This window comes from Heterocephalus glaber, unplaced genomic scaffold (assembly GCF_053883595.1).
Source record: "Heterocephalus glaber isolate CG9 unplaced genomic scaffold, H.glaber_assembly_v1.0 deba00000818, whole genome shotgun sequence".
Classification (NCBI taxonomy): Eukaryota; Metazoa; Chordata; class Mammalia; order Rodentia; family Bathyergidae; genus Heterocephalus; species Heterocephalus glaber.
The window spans coordinates 9,187,814-9,209,469 of record NW_028258164.1 but is presented as its reverse complement, the minus strand read 5'-3'; the positions used below and the strand labels follow the sequence as shown (position 1 = coordinate 9,209,469).

Here is a 21,656-nt window from a genome sequence, read left to right as displayed (position 1 = left end):
TAATTCAGTTAGTTCTTGCAAGAAATTTTTATTAGATACATCTTACAATTAAATAGAGGTCCAAAGACATTGAGTGACTTGCCCAAGGTTACCCAGCTAGTTTGAAGTGGAATGCCATTTACCCCAGAATCCATATTGTTTCTTAACCATGATACTATGATCCTCTCATGTGATCCAGGGGATTTCTCAAAGATCAGAATTACATGTTCAAGATGTCTTGTGGTTTCTTTTTATCAGTGCACATATGTAACTTTTTATTTCTTAGTTCTTTTTTGATATTACTTAGTTCTAGATAACTGAGTAATAATAATAATACCCACTAACACTACCTTCAGTAGTCTGCCTCCTATCCCACCTTCATTCTAGGCCTTCTTGGCAGACTTAGCAGAGAGCCTTGTTGGGAACTAATTCTGTCCCAGCCATATTGATGGTGGTTTCAAAGGATCAGTATCCATATCAACAGGAATATTATGTAATAGCTTATTGATGCATCCTCTGTGGAAAAAAATTTATCTTCCTCTTTGTTTTGAGGATCTTGTAAACTGCCCCAGGATCAGAGCACTCAGCCTGTAGCAGTATTCATGACTAACTACAACAACAAAAAAGCAAAACATGCACACAAAGTAAAATCAGCAAAGGGAAAGAGTATTATTTGGCTCATGAACTGGAGAAAGCCAATAACTAACTCCAAGAGTCCTCTCTCGGTAGGGTCACAGAGGACCTGCTTAATCAAACTGAGACAGCAATTACGAAGTACTTTCTTCAGGAAGCTCATTGAAGACTCAGTGCCAGAATTTTACCAGAGGCTGGTCAGGTTGACATCAGGATCCTTTCGATAGATTGTTCCCAATATCTGCATTACCAGAAGAAAAGAAAGCGTGTGCTCAACCTGAACCACATTACTTGTAAATTGTAGGCACAGTGAGCCACCATTATTATTCAGGGAAATTTTTATCTGTGTAGGAAGCTTTGCACCATAATGGGGCACCAGATGAGAATCAAGGGCCAGTCATGCATTCAGAACATTTCAGCAAATTTTTGGAAAGGTGCATTATGACAAGTGTATAACACCCATATTTATTTTTTAGAAGTATTTCTATTAATTATTTTAATTTTATAAGTTTTTTACATTAAACAATGTGTAACAGGAAAATAAAATATCAATAAGAAAATATTGAATTTTTAACATACGAGTGTTTAGAATAAACAATATTTTCAACAGCGACTACCTGCTCACAAGATCTAAATAACAGCAGAAATAAATTCCAGTGTGAACCACAATGAAAATACAAACAAAACTCTACCACAGAAATAATCCTAAATGATCACAATCATTATCACAATCATTCTGACAATTAGAATGGTAAAATCCTGCTATGAAAACCTTTAGTTCAGATAGGGTCATGATAAATATATTTTTGAGGATTATAATTGGTGGGGTATAGAATGCTTTGCTTGCATTTCATTATTAGTATATTTCAAGCATCTTGTAGCATATTGTCCTTACAAAAAATTTCCAGCATTGAATCACAGTGCTGGCATTCTGTCCAGTAGGTTTCACCCCTGGCAAGAACCTGATTACATTATCTGACCTAGATCTAATATTGGAATGTTCAGGTAGATGTGACCATTTTGTAGCATTTTGACTAGTTAAATATTTATTTACATTACTGTTTGCTTCCTCATCTGAAACAGTCTTCATTCTGTACATCTTTATCTGTCATATCTTGCTAACTTCTTTGGCTTACATGATCCACGTCATCATTGGTAGCTGAATCAACTGATGACTCACTTTCAGCCTCCTTCCCAAGTTGTAAAATTGGATTTTCATGAGGTATTGTACTAACTGGGCTAAGTCTACAAGAATAATCAAAATAAAACATTTAATAAAAAATTGCAGGGGCTGGGGATTTAGGTCAGTGGCACTGTGCCTGCCTTGCAAACACAAGGTCCTGAGTTCGATCCCTGGTACTGGAAAAAAAAGAAATTATAAATACACAAAAATGTAACCTGGTACATAATGTTGGTAAAACTCACCTGTGCACACTGACACATGTGCATACACCTTGCTGTTCATTATACCAAGTGGGTGAACACAAAGATCACTTCCTGTATTCCCTCAGCACAGCTACTGAGACACACAACTGGTTACCATTATGCTAAAGTACATATTTTCATTAGAAAAATATGGTATGGACATCTGCAACCCTGAGTGAGGAACAGAGATGATAAAGGATAGTGGTCTCAGGCCTTCTGTGTTAACTTTTTATGTAACCTCATCCACTCAGAGCTCAGGCTCAGCTAAAAGAAAAGAAGCCATCATTTAAAACCCTAGCTTTGGGCTGGGGATTTAGCTCAGTGGTGCTGCTGCCTGCTTCTAAAGTGCAAGGTCTGAAGTTCGATCCCTGGTACCAAAAACCAAAAAACCCTAGGGTCTTCTAAGACACTTGATTTTCTGTTAACAGAGAGATGACTTTCTTGTTTGAAATGCTTCAAGTTTTGTCTCCCATCCAAGTAGTAACCAAGCCCGACCCTGCTTAGCTTCCAAGATCAGATGAGATCAGGTGTGTTCAGGGTGGTATGGCTGTAGACTGCTTCAACTTTTGTTCATTGCTTTGTTGAAAGGAAAAATCATCTTGCAACACATAGGCTGGTTAAGATTATATTAGAAGAGAATGTGTTTTATATTTGGGATCCAGTACAAAGTTGCTACAGGGTTAAATTGTATTTCTTTTCTATTAAACACCATTTAGAAAACTGTAAAGTAAATGGTAGATTATTAGATAATTATAACTTATATTTGTTAAGAATGTATCTTGTGACATTCTTGCTGAAGAAATCATATTCGTAGGCTGATGTGGAGCTTTAAAAAGAAAAAGACCAAGACCTTTTGGTTTTTAAAAAGATTTTTATCTAAATGTAATACAAGTAGATATCAATAAAGAAAATATAGTGCTCACTTCGGCAGCACATATACTAAAATAATAAAGAAAATATAAAATGCTTTTATCCTATTAAAATATAAAGCAAAAATTCAGGATGAAACAATTAGAATAACTGCTTACTATACCGTTTATCTTGGTTAATATATGCTGCATCAGTGTTGCTCAGAGTAAAAGTAGAAATGTTTGTATCAGGCTGGTAATTAAAATTAAATGAGAACACAAAGAAGGAGGCTTCTGGGCTGCCATAGCACCCCTCCCAGCACAGAGGAGGTGAGCCATGGGTGCCAGCAGCAGCACACCCTCCTGTTGAAATGAGAAGATGTGTAAACAAGCCTCAAAAACACACTTCCAGATCACTTAAAGCAACGTCAAAGGGAAAAGAGATGGAACACTCTGATACTCAATCACCTGTACTCCCTAAACTGGCAACAAAAGAGGGTATGAAAAAAATGAAACCAGAAATAATTTCACAGATAACAGCAGAGATTGTGCCCATAGTGCAAGACATGAATAATCTAGAAAAGACACAGATAAAAAAAATAGAGGAGCTGAGGAACATAATGGAATCGCAACATAGGAAACAAATGGAATCCATAAAACAGATGGAAACAGATTTCCAGGAGAGTAAAAACTCCATTGAAAGTCTACGCAGCAGAATGAGCCAGCCAATGTGAGGAAAAAATTTGAGATATAGAAGATAATATTGCAATTAGTGACCAGGAAAAAAAATTTCTTTGAAATTCTTGTAAGGGACCACGAGAAATCAATTCAGCAGCTGCTAGACAATGCAAAGAAGAATAACATAAGGCTGATTAGAGTCAGTGAAGAAACGGGAGAATGCAGACAACATGAAAAAAACTGTTCACAGAAGTGATGGCAGAAAACTTCACAAGCAGGGAAAAAGAACTTAACGTACAGATAAGTGAGGCATATAAGACTCCAACTAACCTTGATCAAAAGAAATCTACACATAGGTATATAATAGTTAAGATTCCAGAAACCCAACAGAAGAGAAAAATTCTACAAGCAGTTAAAGAAACAAATCACATACAAAGGAAAGCCTATTAGAATCACAGCAGACTTCTCAACGCAAACCCTCAAGGCAGGAAAAGCTTGGAGTGATGTTTTCCAAGCCCTAAAGAAAAACAGCCTCCAACCCAGACTGATTTACCCTGGAAAACTATCTTTCAAAATGGATGGAGAAATAAGATACTTTCATGATAAAGAGCACCTTAGGAACTACATGAATACCAAACCAGCACTCCAAAAGATTTTAGACAATATCCTAGGAAAAGAAAATGAGGATCACAACCTCAGGAAGCCCAGCAGAATGAATCCATCATGCATGACAAGAAATTAAACCTAAAGAGGGAGAATCCAACAAAGAAAAAGTCATGACAGTGATAAGTCAATACATATCAGTTGTAACCATCAATGTTAATGGGCTCAATTCACCAGTCAAAAGAAATAGACTGGCAGAATGGGTCAAGAAGCAAGATCCAATAATATGCTGCATACAAGAAACACTTAATTCAAAAAGAAACTCATACACTGAAAGTTAAAGGGTGGAAAACAATACTCAATGCAACAGGAACCCGAAAAAGCAGTAGTAGCTATCCTCTTTGCAGATGAAGTGGATTTGAAACCAACCCTGATTGCGACAAAGAAGGACACTACATCCTTGTAAAGGGAAGAATCCAAGAGGAAGAGATGACAGTCATAAATATCTATGCACCAAACACTAGTGCACCCAACTATATAAAACAAATACTAATGGACATGAAAAATCATATAAGCAATAGTAGTGGGGGACTTCAATACCACACTGTCACAAATAGATCAACTAGACAAAAAATAAGCAACAAAATACTAGAACTCAAACTCTTGAACAAATGAACATAACGTGTATACAGAGTGTTCACACCACACACACAAAAAATACACATTCTCTTCAGCTGCACATGGGTCATTCACCAAAGTAGACCACATACTCCCTCATAGAACACATTGAATTACAAAGGATTTGAAGTTAGCCTCTGTATATTATCAGACCAGAGTGCGATGAAATTGGAGATCAAAAGCAAAAGAAACCACATAAATTTCAGAAACGCATGGAAATTGAACAACACACTTCTGAATAACCAATGGGTCACAGAGGAAATTAAAGAAATCAGTTCCTTCAATTAAATGACAATGACAGTACAACATATTGGAACCTATGGAACACAATGAAAGTCTTAAGAGGGAAATTCATAGCAGTGAATACACATATTAGGAAAACAGAGCGAGCCCAATTAAACTGATGCTGAACCTCAAGCTTCTAGAAAAAGAAGAGTAGGACAACCCCAAAGCTCATACAAGGGAGGAAATTACAAAGATCAGACCAAAAAAACACTGAAGCCAAGAGTTGGTTCTTTGAAAGAATAAACAAAATTGACAGACCCTTAGCAAATCTGATCAGGAAAAGGAAAGAAAAGGCCCAAATCTATGCAATTAGGAATGAAAAGCATGAAATTACAATAGACCCAGCAGAAATCCAGAGGATCATCAATACCTACTTCAAGAAAATATGAGCCAATAAGATGGAAAACAGAAGAAATGGACAGATTCCTAGATATGTATGAATTACCAAAGTTGAACAAAGAAGATGTAAAAATTCTAAACAACCAAATATCATCAATACGATTGAAAATTTAATTAAAAACTTACCTATCAAGAAAAGCCCGGGTCCTGATGGTTTCACCACGGAATTCTACAAGACATTTAGGAACTACTGCCACTACTGTTTGAACTCTTCAATGAAATTGAAAGGGAAGCAATACTCCCGAATTCATTCCTGGAAGCAAGCATCACCTTGATCCCCAAAACAGAGAAAGACCCGAAAAAAAAAACTATAGGCCAATCTCACTAATGAACATAGATGCGAAAATCCTTAATAAGATACTGGCAAATAGAATGCAGAAGATTATACATCCTGACCAAGTAGGATTCATCCCAGGGATGCAGGGATGTTTCAACATACACAAATCAATAAATATAATACACTATATCAGTATAGCCAAGGACAAAAACAATATGGTCATCTCAATAGATGCAGAAAAAACATTTATGATAGCCCTATAAAAAATTGGAATAGACAGTCTCTACCTCAATCTGATGAAAGCCATCTATGAAAACCGACAGCCAATATCGTACTAAATGGCCAAAAACTGAAATCCTTCACACTAAAATTAGGAGCAAAACAAGCATGTCCACTATCACCACTCCTGTTTAACTGAGACAGAAATAGGGCAAACAATTCCTTTCACAATAGCATTCAAAAAACTGAAATACCTAGGAATCAACCTGAAAAAAGAAATCAAAGACCTCTTTGAAAACTATAGCCCTCTGGAAAGAGAGATTGAAGATGATATCAGAAAATGGAAAGACATCCTTTGCTCCTGGGTGGGAATGATCAACATAGTGAAAATGGCCATACTTCCAAAATTACTATATAGATTCAGTGCAATTCCAAATGAAGTCCCAGCACCATACATCATGGACCTTGAGAAAACAATCCAAAAATTCATTTGGAACAAGAAGAGACCCAGAATAACGAAAGCTATTCTAGATAACAGAGACGTGGCAGGGAGTATCACAACCCCCAACTTGAAACTATACTACAAAGCGAATGTGAAAAAAACAGCATGGTACTGTCAAAGAAACAAACCTAAGGAGCAGTGGAACAGATTAGATGGTGCAGAAAAAGTTCCAGACACACTCAGCCGTCTCATCTTTGATGAAGGAGCCAAATACCCTCACTGGAGGAAAGATAGCCCCTTTAATAAATGGTGCTGGAAAAATTGGGTTTCAACTTGCCAAAGATTAAAATTAGACCTATATCTCTCTCCATGCACTAAACTAAAATCAAAATGGGTAAAAGATCTAAATATTAAAACAAACACTGAACTGGCTGGAACAGAGGTTAGGTAGAACTCTTGAAGACATTGGTGTAGGAAAAAATTTTATGAACAAAACCTCAGTTGCCCATGAACTAGCACAATCAACAAGTGGGACCTCTTATTAAAGAGCTTATGCACAGGAAGAGAAACCTTCACACCAACAGTGTGAAGAGACAACCCACAATGTGGGAAAAAATCTTCACCTCTTCCTCAGACAAAGGTCTACTATCTGGAATCTATAAAGAACTTAAAAAAATCAGACCTACCAAATTTAAAGACCCAGTCCAAAAGTGGGCATCTGAAATGAACAGACATTTCTCAGACAAAAAATTGGAAATAGCAAAAAAAATTATGAAATGTTAAACATCACATGTCATTTGAGAGATGCAAATGAAAACAACATTGAGATTCCAACTTAGCCAGAAAGAATGGCTGCTATCATGAAATCAACCAATAACAAATCCTGGCAGGGCTGTGGGGAAAGAGGAACCCTGCTCCACTGCTGGTGGGAGTGTAGACTGGTGCAACCACTGTGGAAACCAGTATGGGGATACCTCAAAGAAGTAGGACTGGAAGTCCCATTTGACCCAGCTATTCCCCTGCTGAGTATCTTCCCCAAAGAATTAAAAGAATCATACCACAGAGATATATGTACACCCATACTCATAGCAGTACAGTTTCTAATAGCTAAAACTTGGAATCAGCCCATCAACTGGAGACTGGATAAAGAAAATGTGGGTTTTTTATAAAACAGAGTACTACTTAGCCATTAAAAATGAGAAATTAGAGATATTTATAGCTAAATGGATGCACATTGAGGTGATACTCTTAAGTGAAATAAATAGTACACACATGTGTAAATACCAAATAGTATCTCTACTGTGAGAAAGTAAAAGTATAAATAAGGACTAAAAGGTATGATAGATAATGTGAAATCGGAAGAAAATGTGCAAAGGGGAAGGGGAAGTGGGAGGGATAGGGGAAAGGAAAGAAGGGAATGGAATGAATAGGAGAAAATGAAGAAATGGAAACAAAGTCTTTGTAATTAGGGATGGAGGGGTTGAAGGGAGGGCAGGGGAAGGGGGAAAAAATAGGAACCAAAAGAGATTATGTAATGGTGCAAATTTCCAATGAGGAATGTCATTATATTGTGTACCTAAAATGTACCAATAAAGTTAAATTTTAAAAAAATTAAATGAGCACTCTAACATGTTATGCTTAATACAGTAGAAAAGAAAGAAATTTGTTTTCTTTATATAAGTAGAATATTTTCATATCTGTATGCAGGAACAAAGATTATATTACAAATGAATTTTATCTAATTAGTCCCATTCTTAGCAAATTTGAGGACAACTTTGGGCTATGTAGGTATTTTTGAATATCCAGAATATCTATCATTATGCTGTGCCTTTAATCTGGCAGACTTTCTAATTGCAGAATTCAGGGCAGTTTAACTTACTGAGTTATTATGGAACCTCATTATTAAATATTGAATATATCCAATTTTTCAGAGTCTTGAAAATATCCTCACCCCAAATATTTTAAGAGTTTGTGTTGCATATACATATGCAGAAAGGCAAATTTGGCAATGAATAGAAAAAAATTAAAGTGTTAGAGTATGAACTTTCAAGCTCATTGGATTCTTATTATTGTTTATTTGTTTAAAAATTCTCATCCCTATTCTAATATGAAAGAATAGGAAGTTATGTTTCATGTTTTCTGACCCAGCATTGAAGATGATCATTGATACTGTCTTGGCTCCTCCTCTTTATCTTGCAGATTGAAAATTATTTTTTTTCTCAAGAAGTGTCTGTTTCTTTTATACTGTCCTTTGGCCATTTAGTCAGTAAATTACTTCCAATCTCATCCTTGCCTCATGCTTCAAGATTGTTAACTTTCTCTTTCCTTCCTTTCTGAAGTCATCTTTCCCTTAATGAAATAATTGCTGTTAAGAAACAAGTAAATCAACTAAATTCACAATAAGAATTTCATGATGAATTTGTTTTTTCTGTAGTTACTTTTATCTTAACCTCTTCACCCTTATGTACTTCTAATAGGAATAACATTCTTATGACTTTCCTTTAACAAAGCATTCTGGCACACATTTTGGGGATCTTCAAAGTATTCTTATCATTTTCCTATTTCATTTCTAGAATTTCATTCTAAAAGAAAAAACAATTTTTTTGCATAGGGATGCTGATCATAATGGTATACTTAATAGCAAAAAAATAAAATCACAAGCCAAGAAATGGAAACAACTTCTATGTCCATCACATGATGAATGGATAAGGAAAATGTGGTACACTTAGACAATGAAATTCAGCCATAAAAAACAAAACAGTCTTTTGTGACAGCGTTGATGGAACTTGAGATCATTATTTCAAGTGAAATAAGCCAAATACAGAAAAACAAGTGCTGCATGGGTTCACTCGTACGTTGAATCTAAAAATCTTGGTCCCATCGAAATTTAGAGTAGAAGGGTGGTTTGCCAAAAGCTGAGGACAGTGGAGGTAGGGAGGGCTGGAGAGAGGCTGATCCGTGGTACTGAGTTATAGTTACATAGACACAAAGAGTTTTAAGTTATACAGCACAATGATGATGGCTCACCATAGTATAGCACACATTTCAAACTGCTTTAAGGAAGAATTCTGAAAAGGTTTTACCTTAAGGAAGTGATAAACTAGACATAGTGGTGCATCCTTGTAATCCCAGCACTCTGAGAGGCTGAGATGTTAGGATCACAAGTTCAGGCCCAGCCCGGGCAATTTAGCGACTTAGCGAGACCCTATCTCAAAATTTGTTTTAAAAGAAAGGGTTGGGAATGTAGCTTAGTGCAAAGGTTCAATCCTCATTCCTGTCCCCCTGTAAGAAGGAAAGGGAAGAAAATATCTGAGGAGATCAGTCTGCTTAACTTCATTTCAGCATTTTTCAGTGTGTGCATTGTGGAACATCATGTGTTACTCCATTAATATGTAAAATCTGTCTTTATGTATTAGTTAAAAATAAATAAAAATATGTATGATGATAAACATAATGAGTTAGAAAGCAGAGAGAGCTGTGGATGTAGCTCAGTGGTGCTGTGCCTGCCTGGCAAGCGTAAGGTCCTGAGTTCAATTCCTAGTTCTGGGAAAAAAAGAGAAACTGAGGCAGGGTCATCTAAGCATTCACCATTCACCTTCGTATGGCCACAAGACCCATGGGGGTTCTAAGCTGTTAGTTACATGGAATCAGCTGGGATCAGTCATTTCTGCCCAATGCCTAAAGCATGTTCAGGCGTTTAAAGTGTAGGATCGGGGATTTAGCTCAGTGGTTCTGCTGCCTGCCCCTCAAGTACAAGGTCCCAAGTTCGATCCCTGGTACCAGAAATAAAGTATAAATTATAAAGCATTTATTTTCTGTTTCATCCTGCCAACATACACAAAGTTTAGGTAAGCAGGGTTGAATACAAAGCAGGGCAGGTTGGAAGTATGGACTTCAGTTCATTTCATGTCCTTATCAGCTTTATGAACTTGGGCAAGTTTTTTCATCTCTGTAAACTTCTATGTCTGTGTGACTTGAACTGTGATAATCACATTTACCTTGTAAAGTTATTGTGGAGCTTCAAAAACAATTCATGTTATAATTAATCTCATAACAAGGTGTACTCAGATGTTCTTAATGTTAATTTAGTGATGAAAACAATGATTAGGGTCAGTTTTAAGATTAGATACCTTTTAGATTATCAAACTTTTCAGAGAGAATGTATTTCATTGAAAAATCTTATTTTTATTGAGAAATGTGGATTTAATTAACTACATGCACTTTGTAGTTAGTTACATTAGGTTGGAGGTGATTTACAGGTTACTAGATTTGATCCCTGGTACCAAAAAATAAAAGTTACTAGAAAAATTTTTCAAAGTGAGTGTGCATGGTACCTAAGAGGAAATAGCAGTTCTGAATCTTTAGCCTTATAAACTTAGTTCATAAATGTAAAGTATGTCTTGGTGCCCATAAAATGTTTCCAGGATAAATTGCACAAATTTTTTTTTTTTCGTCCTGGGTAGATGAGTACGTAAGCAATGAGTTGACTTAAAATGAATAAGAACATAGTGATCCTAAGGGTGTTTTCACGAGACTTAACTCATTGCCTCATGTTTGATGAGACCAAGTTTCATTTTTGATACAGTGCACAAAGGAACAATTTTATATGTGTTTTCAAAGGGCCTGCTTCATTTCCAATTAAAGAGTTTTCCTGGAGTCGGCATAGTCTAACCTGATAGGGTCTATGTGTGCAAGATATAAAAACTCATTAACTACATCAGTTAAATTATTGACAAACAGTAAATTAAGTAACTGAGGATGACAATATAATGACTTTTGCATTGGTATTTTGAACTTAGGTTGATTATTGACACTCATTGCATTGTAACTTTGGTTGTCATTAAAATAAAATATTTTTGTACACATACAGTTCTGTGGAGAATATTAACAATGTCTTGGGCATGCTGGAAAACTTTCACGTGTGAAACATTTTATGTTTATACAGATTCTTCCCTGACTCAGATCAGTATTTGCTATGTGTTCATCACTGTGTGTTATCTCATATAGCTTCAACAGAAAAATATTTTGCATATTGCTTTCATTACAGAAGGAACTGTGAGTTTCAGAGAGATTTTCAAAAGGTCGAATCCATTTCCTATTAAATTCCTTGTACATATGTAGGATTTAGTTGTATAATCATAGTAACTAATTGTAGGTCTAGAATGGGTGTCAGTTGGCAAACTGCAACTGACAGGCCAAATCAAGCCTGCTGTTTCTGCACTGCTGGCAAAATAAGAATGGTTTTGACATTTTTTTATTTGTTGAAAAAAACAAAAAGAAGAATATTTTATAACACATAAATTTTATGAAATTCAAATTTCAGTTTTATTGGAGCACAGACATTTCCTTTCATTTATTGTCTGTGGACACTTGAGTGCTACTGTGGCAGAGTCAGATATTTAGGACAGCGGCCTGATGATCTGCAAAGCCTAATAAAATTAATATCTGGCCTTTTACAGAAGAAGTCTGTTGATTCCGAGCCTAGGGGGACAATTAATCTCATGTGTTATGCCTTCACAAGTGACTTTGTTCATTGTTGAATGCTTCCTACCTGCTCCACAGTGTGTTGAGTTTTTGCATTAGACATGCAGAACAAAGTGAACAAACAGAGACAGTGGGTAACTTCATGGAGTTTATAGCTTACAGCTACTATTTTAATTCATATTTAATAATCATAAAGTTACATATATGTGTATATATATCTAGTCCTAGTTCTTTGAGGTCCCATTTTTTGTGTGTGTGTGTGGAAATGAGGATCGAACTCAGGACCTTGTGCTTGCCAGGCAGGTGCTGGTGCCGCTGAGGTAAACCTCCCACCCTTTGTACATTGAGGCCATACTTTTCTTTCAGATAGGGAGAAAAGGTCCAAAGGGGTAGGGGAAGTGAAAAGGAAAGAAGGGAAAGGAGAAATTATGAGAAAAAAAAAATGGAAACAAAGTCTTTGTAAATAGGGAAGGGAGCACAGGGAATGGGATAAAAATGAGAACCAAGATACATCATGTACAGGTCCAAGCACCCAATGATAAATGTAAACATATTGTATACCTAAAATGTACCGATAAAAGAATTTAAGCAAAAAAAAAAAAAAAAAAAAAAAAGGCCGGGGATTTAGTTCAGTGGTTCCACCACCTGCCTAGCAAGCCAAAGGTCCCGAGTTTGATCCTCAGTACCAAAAACAAAACAAAAAAAACACTATGATGCATCTGTCTCCTTGACCCTGCTCAAAGTACTTGGTTTATTTTTTGGCTTGGTCATCTTTTCAGCTACCATACCTTCTTTGGCTCCAAGTATACACTTGGTTGCTTTTGGCCAAAACAAGTTTTTCAAAATTTTCAGGTCTTTTTGTACCCAATTCTCACTATAAATATGGCTGAAAGCAGACAGAAAGACCCATGTCACAGCCTAAATATTGAGCTGCCTTGGAATTTCCTTGGCCAGATCACCTAGTCCACTACCCTTAATCTCGTTCTGCTGCAAAGTCTCAGAAAACGGGAAAAATGTAGACAAATGTTTTGCCGCAGCGCAACACACATTGCCTCTAGACGAGTTGCGAGTGAAATCTGTTCTCCACTGAACCTTCCTGAGCGTGGCCTTTACTGGCTATGTTCCTATCAGCATTCTGGTCTTCTGAGCCTGGGCAGAATCACTGATTAGGGTCAGCTTATAGCATTACAGGATTTCTCAAATGCATGTCTGCAAAAATTTTCCAAACTCCTCAACAAACTAGTTCTAAAGGCTTCTGAAACAATGATGAGGTACAGTCATAGCAACATCCGGAATACTTCCATGGTTTAAATTTTCTGTGTTGGCAGGTCATTCTCCAAAATAGATCACATGCTAGCTCATAGGCTATGTCTAAGTAAATGTAAAACAATTGAAGTTGCCCCCGTATATTTTTTTTGCTTAAATTTTTATTGGTACATTTTAGGTATACAATACATTTACATTTATCATTGGGTGCTTGTACCTGTACATGATGTATCTTGGTTTTCATTTTTTTCACCCCATTACTTGTGTGCCCCTCTCCCCCTTCCCTATTTACGTAGACTTTGTTTCCATTTTTTTTAATTTTCTCATAATTTTTCCTTTCCTTTCTTTCATTTCCCCATCCTCTCCCACAACCCCTACCCATTTGGACCTTTTCCTATTTCAAAGAATCAATTATTCATTATTAATCCTTTTAATCCTCATTTATACCTCCATTTTCTCACACTAGAGAAACTATTCAGTATTTACACATATGTGTCCTATTTATTTCACTTAAGAGTATGGCCTCAATATGCATCCATTTAGCTATAAATGATTCTAGTTTCTCATTCTTTATGGCTGAGTAGTACTCCATTTTCTAAAAAATCCCCACATCTTCTTTATCCAGTTTCCAGTTGATAGGCACTTGGGCTGTTTCCAAGCTTTAGCTATTGCAAACTATGCTGCTATAAATATGGGTGCACATATATCTCTGTGGTATGATTCTTTTAATTCTTTTGGGAAGATCCTCAACAGGGGAATAGCTGGGTGAAATAGGACCTCTAGCACTAGTTCTGTGAGGTATCTCCACACTGATTTCCATAGTGGTCTCAGCAGCCTACACTCCCACCAACAAAGGAGAAGGGTTCCTTTCTTCCCACACCCCCACCAACATTTGTTATTGGTTGATTTCTTGATAGCAGCCATTCTTTCTGGGGTGTGGTGGAATCTCAGTGTTGTTTTCATCTGCATCTCTCGAATTACCAGTGATGTTTAACATTTCTTCATATGTTTATTTGCTGCTTTTACTTCTTTGTCTGAGAAATGTCTGTTCATTTCAGATGCCCATTTTTGAAATGGGTCTTTGAATTTGGGGAGTCTGATTTTTTTCAGTTCTTTATATATTCTAGATAGTAGTCCTTTTTCGAGGTACAGCTGCTAAAATTTTTTTCCCACATTGTAGGTTGTTTCTTAGCTCTGTTGGTGGTTTCTTTTGCAGTGCAGAAGCTTTTTAATAAGATGAAATCCCAGTTGTTGATTTTTTCTCCTAGTTCCCGTGCTACTGAGGTTTTGTTCATAAAGTCTTTTCCTATGCCAATGTCTTCAACAGTTCTACCTAACTATACCTACTTAATTTTCACTAAATTGGTTCTTCCTATCCAGGAACAAGGGATGTCTTTCCATTTTCTAATATCCTCCTTGATCTCCTTTTTCAGGGTGCTGTAGTTTTCAGTATAGAGGTCTTCTGCTTCCTTTGTTAGATTGACTCCTAGATATTTTTTTTTTTTGGATACTATTGTAAAAGGAATTGTTTCCCTAATTTCTGTCAGTGAATCTGCTATTTGTGTATAAGAAGTCTGTTGTTTTTTGAGTGTTGATCTTATATCCAGCTACTCTACTGAATCTGTCAATTAAGTCCAGAAATCTTTTGGCTGAGTTTTTTGGGTCTTCTATGTAAAGTATCATATCATCAGCAAATAATGACAGTTTAACTTCTTCCTTTCCTGTCTTTATTCCTTTTATTTCTTTCTCTTGTCTAATTGCTGTGGCTAATGTTTCCAGAACTATATTGAACAGGAGTGGTGATAGTGGGCATCCCCTTGTCTTGTTCCTGATTTAGCATGAAAGTTTTGAGTTTTTGACCATTTAGTATGATGTTGGCTGTTGGTTTTTCATAGATAGCCTTAATCAGATTGACATAAACACCTTCCATGCCAATTTTCTGTAGGATTTTTATCATGAATGGGTGTTGGGTTTTGTCGAATGCCTTTTCTGAATCTATTGAGATGATCATATGGTTTTTTTCCTTGACTCTGTTAATATAGTGTATTCCATTTATTGATTTATGAATATTGATCCATCCTTGCATCCCTGGGATAAATCTGACTAGGTCAGGGTGTATGATCTTCTTGATGACCCTCCATATTCTGTTTGCCCGTATCTTGTTGAGGATTTTTGCATCTATGTTCATTAGGGAGATTGGCCTGTACTCTTTTTGGGTTGGGTCTTTCCCTGGTTTTGGAATCAAAGTAACACTTACTTCCAGGAATGAATTTGGAAGCCTTGTTTCCCTTTCAATTTCCTTGATGAGTTTAAAGAGTAATGGAGATAGTTCTTCTTTAAATATCTTGTAGAATTCAGCAGTGAAGCCATGGGGACCTGGGCTTTTCTTTGTTGGTAAATATTTTATTGCGTTTTCAATTTCACTCATTGTAATTGTACCCCCTGTATATTATCAGACCATAATGCAATAAAATCAGAGATCAATAACATAAGAAACCACGAAACTCCCACAAACACATGAAAACTGAATAACACCCTCCTGAACAACCAACGGGTAACAGAGGAAATTAAAGAAGAAGTTAGACAGTTTCTACAAGTAAATGATAATGCCAGTACAACATACAGGAATCTATGGGACACAATGAAAGTACTTCTACTCAGGAAATTCATAGCAGTGAATGCCCATATTAGGAAAACAGAGGGAACTCAGATAAATAAACTAATGCACAACCTCAAGCTCCTAGAAAAAGAAGAGCACAACAAACCCAAAGCACATAGAAGAGAGGAAATTATAAGGATCAGAGCAGAAATCAATGCAATGGAGACTAAGAGAATGATACAGAAAATTAATGAATCAGAGTTTTTTAAAAGAATAAATAAAATCAAAAACCTTTAGCCACCCTTATCAAGAAAAAGGTCAAATCCATGCAATGAAGAATGAAAAAGGTGAAGTCACAACAGACCCAGCAGAAATCCAGAGGATCAATACCTACTTCGAGAGCTTGTACTCTAATAAAATGGAAAATACAGAAGAAATGGACAGATTCCTAGATACATATGAATTGCCAAAGTTAAATGAAGAAGATACAGAAATTCTAAACAAATTACAATGAGTGAAATTGAAAATATAATAAAAAATAGAAAAGCCCAGGACCTGATGTCTTCACTGCTGAATTCTACAAGACATTTAAAGAAGAGCTATCACCATTACTCTTTAAAATCATCAAGGAAATTGAAAGGGAAGCAAGGCTTCCAAATTCATTCCTGGAAGCAAGTGTTACTTTGATTCCAAAACCAGGGAAAGACCCAACCCAAAAAGAGAACTACAGGCCAATCTCCCTAATGAACATAGATGCAGAAATCCTCAATGAGATACTGGCCAACAGAATATGGAGGGTCATCAAGAAGATCATACACCCTGACCAAGTTGGATTTATCCCAGGGATGCAAGGATAGTTCAACATTCGTAAATCAATAAATGTAATACACTATATTAACAGAGTGAAGGACAAAAACCATATGATCATCTCAATAGATTCAGAAAAGGCATTGGACAAAATCCAACACCCATTCATGATAAAAACCCTACAGAAAATTGGCATGGAAGGTGTTTATGTCAATCTGATTAAGGCTATCTATGAAAAACCAACAGCCAATATCATACTAAATGGTCAGAAACTCAAAACTTTCATGCTAAAATCAGGAACAAGACAAGGATGCCTACTATCACCACTCCTGTTCAATATAGTTCTGGAAACATTAGCCACAGCAATTAGACAAGAGAAAGAAATAAAAGGAATAAAGATAGGAAAGGAAGAAGTTAAACTGTCATTATTTGCTGATGATATGATACTTTACATAGAAGACCCAAAAAACTGCGCCAAAAGATGTGTACACCTATTTGACAGATTTAATAGAGTAACTGGATATAATGTCAACACTCAAAAAACAATAGCCTTCTTATACACAAATAGACTCACTGAGAGTTAAATTAGGTAATTCCTTTTACAAAAGCATCCAAAAAAATGAAATAACTAGGACACAGTCTAACAAAGGAAGCAAAATATCTCTACATTGAAAACTACAACACTCTAAAAGAGATCGAGGAGGATATTAGAAAATGGAAAGACATCCCTTGTTCCCAGGTAGGAAGAACCAATTTAGTGAAAAAGGCCATACTTCCAAAACTACTATACAGATTCAATTTACTGCCAATTGAAATTCCAACAATATTCTTCACAGAGCTAGAGAAAACAATCCAAAAATTCATTTGGAACCAGAAGAAACCTAGACTAGCAAAAGAAATTCTAGGCAACAGAAACATGGCTGGGGTATCACAATCTCCAACTTGAAACTATACTACAAAGCTACTGTGATAAAAACAGCATGCTACTGGCAAAGAAACAGACCTGATTATCAGTGTAATAGATTAGAAGATGCAGAAACAACTGCAGACATACTCAGCCACCTCATCTTTGACAAAGGAGCCAAACACCCTCATTGGAGGAAAGATAGCCTGTTTAATAAATGGTGTTTGAAAAACTGGATTTCAACCTGCCAAAGATTAAAACTAGACCCATACCTATCACCATGCACTAAACTAAGATCAAAGTGGATTAAAGCTGTAAATATTAAGACAGAAGCACTAAACTTGCTGGAAGATAAGTTAGGTAGAACTGTCGAAGACATTGGCATAGGAAAAGATTTTATGAACAAAACCTCAGTAGCATGGGAACTAGCAGAAGGAATCAACAACTGGGATCTCATCTTATTTAAAAGCTTCTGCAGTGCAAGAGAAACCACCAACAGAGCTAAGAAACAACCTACAATGTGGGAAAAAAATTTTAGTAGCTGTAACTTAGACAAAGGACTACTATCTAGACTATATAAAGAACTGAAAAAAAATCAGACCCCTCCAAATTCAAAGACCCAATTCAAAAATGAGCATCTAGGGCCAAGGATTTAGCTCAGCGGTTCTGTTGCCTGCCTTGCAAGTTTAAGGACCCGAGTTTGATCTCCGGTGCCAAAAAAAAAAAAAAAAAAATGGGCATCTGAAATGAACAGATATTTCTCAAAGAAGTAAAAGCAGCAAATAAACATATGAAGAAATGTTAAACATCACTGGTCATTTGAGAGATACAGATGAAAACAACACTGAGCTTCTACCTCACCCCAGAAAGAATGGCTGCTATTAAGAAATCAACCAATAATATGCTGGCGGGGGTGTGGGAAGAAAGGAACCCTTCTCCTTTGTTGGTGGGAGTGCAGACTGGGGTGACCACCTTGAAAATCAGTGTGGAGAGACCTCAAAGAACTAAAGCTAGAGGTCCCATTTAACCCAGCTATTCCCCTGCTGAGGATCTTCCCAAAAGAATTAAAAGAATCATACCACAGAGATATATGTGCACCCGTGTTTATAGCAGCACAGTTTGTAATAGCTAAAGCTTGGAAACAGCCCAAGTGCCTATCAACTAGAAACTGGATAAAGAAAATGTGTGGTTTTTTTAATAAAATGGAGTACTATTCAGCCATAAAGAATGAGAAACTAGAGTCATTTATAGCTAAATGGATGCATATTGAGGCCATACTCATAAGTGAAATGGATAGGACACACATATGTAAATACGGAATAGGTTCTCTAGTGTGAGAAACTGAAAGTGTAAATAAGGATTAAAATGATTAAAATGAATAATTGATAATTTGAAATAGAAAAGTTCCAAAGGGGTAGGGGTGATGGGAGGGGAACAGTAAAGGAAAGGAGGGAAAGGAAAAATTATGAGAAAAGAAAAAAAATGGAAACAAAGTCTATGTATTAGGGAAGGGTGGAGTGGGTGAAGGGTGCACAGGTAATGGGGAAAAAACCAAGATACATCATGTACAGATACAAGCACGCAATGATAAATATATATGTATTGTTTACCTGAAATGTACCAATAAAAGAATTTAAGGAAAAAAAATTTGCTGTGTTGGTAGCTTTCCCATTGCTGAGCCACAATAACCGACAACTTATAGGAGGGAACGTTTAATTTGGCTCACATTTTAAGGAGATTCATTCCTTTGTTGGCTGGCTCCGTGGCAGAAACATGGTGGGAGTGCATTACAGAGAAAAGATGCTTAGTTCACGGTGGCCAGGAGCCCAGCAGAGAAACAGTGCCAGAGAGGAAAGGGAAAGGGACCAGATGTAGATCCCAAATTCATGACCTGCTCAGAAACACACAGAAGTGTGGTTTACTAATCTACTGGGTAGCTCCCAGGCCAATTTTGTTGACAATTAAGCTTAACCATCTGTGTGTGTATGTATGCAAAACATGCAAATTTAGTCCCCATTTGTTTAGTTTTTACTTGTTTCTACATAACTTCAATCAACTATGCTCTAGGATCTTTTGGGTAACACAATGGATAAAACCCTAAAACGTTAATATTCTATGCTTTATGATACAGTTCCATGTATTATAAGTTCCCGTCTGTGCTTAAATGGCTGAATGAGGTTGACTGCTATTATAACTATAGTATTTTTAAAAAATTATTGTGCTGGGGGTACAACCCAGGGCTTCCTGCATGCTAGGCAGACACATACCACTGAGCCACACCCTTAATGCTATAATCACAATACTTGATTAGTGCAAATTTATTATCCCAATAATAAAAGTTTTGCTAATACCAGGCCAACATATCATGTCTTTAGGGACCCTTTACCTTTTTATTCTGTACCTGTACACTCTAACCAATGTTTATCTTCCCCTGTTCTCCCAATGTATATAATTTATAAATCTTGTATTTTAAATTCCTATATACTGACATATGCATGGTCGATAGAAACCTAAATATTAACCCACCTAGCTCTCATTTCATTTCTAAATGCAGATAAAATATTGAAATGAAGGAATAAGTCATTTTCTAGGTGTCTTATGCTTAAGCCATATAAATTAATATTTTCTCCATCTGTAGGAAGACTGGTGATAAGGATTCTTTATATTGAGAGCAACAGAAAAGAACTGGCTGAAAAACACAAAATAATGCAAAAGGTTATTTATTGTATCCCGTAACTGCAAAGTGCAATGGTGGATTCAGCTTCTGTTGACACTCATTTGGGCTGCTGAACCCCTCTTCATGGGCTTTTTCTAGTCCTTACTCTTCCATCTACTGTGTCAACTTCAGCCTCAGGCACTGCACTGTGGGCCTCTGGCAGTCCAGGCTGCCTTCTCCTTTTGTGGAGTGACTGCATCCTAGCATATTGTTCCGCTAAAGAGCAGACATTTCTTCTCATGGTTCATGAACATAGAAGTTTTTGTGCCTCCTTTGGCCAAAATTGTGGCATATGTTCATCTCTGAACCATCTGCAGTGGTCAGTGAAATAAACTGTGTTGATTGTCTCCTACCACTTCTGGCACTTTTTAGGTATCAAATGGTATATCTGACAAATACAGAGGTAATAGCCAAAGAACAAACAAGTTTTAGTATCTAATAATGGAACTGAAGGTGAGGATGAAATATTTCTTTTAACTAAACCGGCTGTATAGAAGTATTTTGTGCTTACAGAATATGGAAGAAATAAAAAGACCAATATCTTCATATTATTAGGACAAATCATATAATTCAAGGTTTGTTTTTTTTTTTTTGGTACCAGGGATGGAACTTGGGTCCTTGCATTTGTATAAAAATGGCTTGTAGTTGGGTGTGTCATTAGAGTAGGGAAGGTCACTGATCAATTCTAGTAGTCACAGTTTTGCATACAAAAGAATGAAAACACTCAAACAGTACAATGTTAAATATGACCTACTTGATTTTAGATTCAGATTTTTCATTTTGTTGGTTAGTTTTAATCTGTTGCAAAAATATTAAACTGAAAGGCTTATTTAGCTTTCTTTTGAATTAGGAAAACTTCTAATGACTGATTTTTGCTTGTAAAGAGATTGAGATACCGTTCTGAATGAAAATCTTCAACTACCAACTCTGCATCCTTCTGCACATCATAACTTAAGGTCAGCAACATAATTTTAGGAAAGAACAGAATATTTTTATCTTTAGTAGCATTTTCCTGCCTAGTTATAGCATGAGAAATACGCAATGCTGCTTAGATATGAAGAGCTAGACACTGTACCTAAGTTTCCATGTGCATACTGCAGGCTGCTTGGATGGATGCCATGGACAAAACATGTGCATTTCAGCAAAGGTGCCCAGTGTTTACCTCGTGTTGTTCAAGGTGCTTAGGGTACAACTGTGAACACTGGTAAGGTACCTCTCCCATCACAGAACGTACATCCTGGTAAGAAGGGACCAAAATAATGAGTCACGTGTTAGATGATGGTATGTTCTGAGGAGAAAACAGAAGAATTTGAGTAGAATAAGAACAGTCTGGAATGCCAAGATCAAGGCTGCCAGAATGGGTAGAAGGAAGCACATGACAGCACAGTATTGCGCGAAGGGCAGTGTGCACCAC

The 21,656-nt window shown here is 36.5% G+C and overlaps 1 protein-coding gene across 1 annotated transcript in view; it reads left to right on the top strand.

Moving 5' to 3' along the window:
- Tpk1 (thiamin pyrophosphokinase 1) overlaps positions 1 to 21,656 on the top strand; it is a 412,808-nt gene that overhangs the window by 168,605 nt on the left and 222,547 nt on the right. The window lies entirely within an intron of this gene.